This window comes from Schistocerca gregaria, unplaced genomic scaffold (assembly GCF_023897955.1).
Source record: "Schistocerca gregaria isolate iqSchGreg1 unplaced genomic scaffold, iqSchGreg1.2 ptg000336l, whole genome shotgun sequence".
NCBI classification, from domain to species: Eukaryota; Metazoa; Arthropoda; class Insecta; order Orthoptera; family Acrididae; genus Schistocerca; species Schistocerca gregaria.
The window spans coordinates 3,721,910-3,725,184 of NW_026061801.1; positions in this window are offsets into that span (position 1 = coordinate 3,721,910).

The window sequence follows — 3,275 nt, forward strand, 5'->3', positions numbered from 1 at the left end:
CAACCGTTTCAGAGAGAAGAGCGGCCAATGTGACGATCTGGCTTTAAGTCGATTCCATAACAAATGGCGGAAACTGACGGATTTCTCAGGTTTTTACTACATATGAACACTTTTCACTTTCTCCCTCGCAACTCGGCTGCTAGTCCTCCTTTCATGCAGAATCTTAAGGCCCTTGCTCATGTCCAAGACACCAAAGCCAGCTAAAAAGTCAATAATCGATACCTAAAACTTGAATTGTACTACTTCTTACTGGCTATTACATCAACTTAGAAGCTTCATCTGTGTTCTACTATGGTGCTTTTAGTGTCTCCGCATACCGCAGCACGCGACGTAGCTTTGCAGACGATAAGTACAACCGTTTCAGATAGAAGAGCGGCCAATGTGACGATCTGGCTTTAAGTCAATTCGATAACAAATGACGAAAACGGAAGGATTTCTCAGGTTTTTACTACATATGAACATTTTCCACATTCTCCCGAGCAACTCGGCTGCTAGTCCTCCTTTCATGCAGAATCTTAAGGTCCTAGCTCATGGTCAAGTCACCAAAGCAAGCTAAGAAGTCAATAATCGATACCTATAACATGAATTGTACTACTTCTTACTGGCTATTACATCAGCTTAGAAGCTTCATCTGTGTTCTACTATGGTGCTTTTAGTGTCTCCGCATACCGCAGCACGCGACATAGCTTTGCAGACGATAAGTACAACCGTTTCAGAGAGAAGAGCGGCCAATGTGACGATCTGGCTTTAAGTCGATTCGATAACAAATGACGGAAACAGACGGATTTCTTTGGTTTTTACTACATATGAACACTTTTCACATTCTCCCGTGCAACTCGGCTGCTAGTCCTCTTTCATGCAGAATCATAAGGTCCTAGCTCATGTACAATGTACCAAAGCCAGCTAAAAATTCAATAATCGATACCTATAACTTGAATTGTACTACTTCTTACTGGCTATTACATCAACTTAGAAGCTTCATCTGTGTTCTACTATGGTGCTTTTAGTGTCTCCGCATACAGCAGCGCTCGACATAGCTTTGCAGACAATAAGTACAACCGTTTCAGAGAGAAGAGCGGCAAATGTGACGATCTGGCTTTAAGTCGATTCGATAACAAATGTCGAACACGGACGGATTTCTCTGGTTTTTACTACATATGAACACTTATCACATTCTGCCGTACAACTCGGCTGCAAATCCTCCTTTCATGCAGAATCTTAAGGTCCTAGCTCATGTCCAAGGCACCAAAGCCAGCTAAAAAGTCAATAATCAATACCTAACACTTGAATTGTACTACTTCTTACTGACTATTACATCAACTTAGAAGCTTCATCTGTGTTCTACTATGGTGCTTTTAGTGTCTCCACATACCGCAGCACGCGACATACGTTTGCAGTCGATAAGTACAACCGTTTCAGAGAGAAGAGCGGCTAATGTGACGATCTGGCTTTAAGTCGATTCGATAACAATGACGATAACGAACGGATTTTTAAGGTTTTTACTACATATGAACACTTTTCACATTCTCCCGTCTAACTCGGCTGCTAGTCCTCCTTTCATGCAGAATCTTAAGGTCCTAGCCATGTCCAAGGCACCAAAGCCAGCTAAAAAGTCAATAATTGATACCTAAAACTTGAATTATACTACTTCTTAATGGCTATTACATCAAGTTAGAGGCTTCATCTGTGTTCTACTATGGTGCTTTTAGTGTCTCCGCATACCGCAGCACGCGACATAGCTTTGCAGTCGATAAGTACAACCGTTTCAGAGAGAAGTGCGGCCAATGTCACGATCTGGCTTTAAGTCAATTCGATAACAAATGACGAAAACGGAAGGATTTCTCAGGTTTTTACTACATATGAACGTTTTCCACATTCTCCAGTGCAACTCGGCTGCTAGTCCTCCTTTCATGCAGAATCTTAAGGTCCTAGCTCATGTTCAAGTCACCAAAGCCAGCTATGAAGTCAATAATCGATACCTATAACTTGAATTGTACTACTTCTTACTGGCTATTACATCAACTTAGAAGCTTCATCTGTGTTCTACTATGGTGCTATTAGTGTCTCCGCATACAGCAGCGCTCGACATAGCTTTGCAGACAATAAGTACAACCGTTTCAGAGAGAAGAGTGGCCAATGTGACGATCTAGCTTTAAGTCGATTCGATAACAAATGTCGAACACGGACGGATTTCTCAGGCTTTTACTACATATGAACACTTTTCACATTCTCCCGTGCAACTGGGCTGCTAGTCCTCCTTTTATGCAGAATCTTAAGTCCTAGCTCATGTCCAAGGCACCAAAGCCAGCTAAAAAGTCAATAATCGATACCTAAATCTCTAATTGGTGTACTTCTTACTGGCTATTACATCAACTTAGAAGCTTCATCTGTGTTCTACTATGGTGCTTTTAGTGTCTCCGCATACCGCAGCACGCGACATAGCTTTGCAGACGATAAGTACAACCGTTTTAGAGAGTAGAGCGCCCAATGTGACGATCTGGCTTTAAGTCGATTCGATAACAAATGAGGAAAACGGACGGATTTCTCAGGTTTTTACTAAATATGAACACTTTTCACATTCTCACGTGCAACGCGGCTGCTAGACCTCCTATCATGCAAAATCTTAAGTTCCTAGCACATGCCCAAGGCACCAAAGAAGGGTAAAAATTCAACAATCGATTCCTAAAACTTGAATTGTACTACTTCTTACTGGCTATTACATCAACTTAGAACCTTCATCTGTGTTCTACTATGGTGCTTTTAGTGTCTCCGCATGCCGCAGCACTCGACATAGCTTTGCAGACGATAAGTACAACCGTTTCAGAGAGAAGAGCGGCCAATGTGACGATCTGGCTTTAAGTCGATTCGATAACAAATGTCGAACACGGACGGATTTCTCTGGTTTTTACTACATATGAACACTTTTCATATTCTCCCGTGCAACTCGGCTGCTAGTCCTCCTTTCATGCAGAATCTTAAGGTCCTAGCTCATGTCCGAGGCACCAAAGCCAGCTAAAAAGTCAATAATCAATACCTAAAACTCGAATTGTACTACTTCGTACTGACTATTACATCAACTTAGAAGCTTCATCTGTGTTCTACTATGGTGCTTTTAGTGTCTCCGCATACCGCAGCACGCGACATAGCTTTGCTGTCGATAAGTACAACCGTTTGAGAGAGAAGAGAGGCCAATGTGACGATCTGGCTTTAAGTCGATTCGATAACAATGACGATAACGAACGGATTTTTAAGGTTTTCACTACATATGAACACTT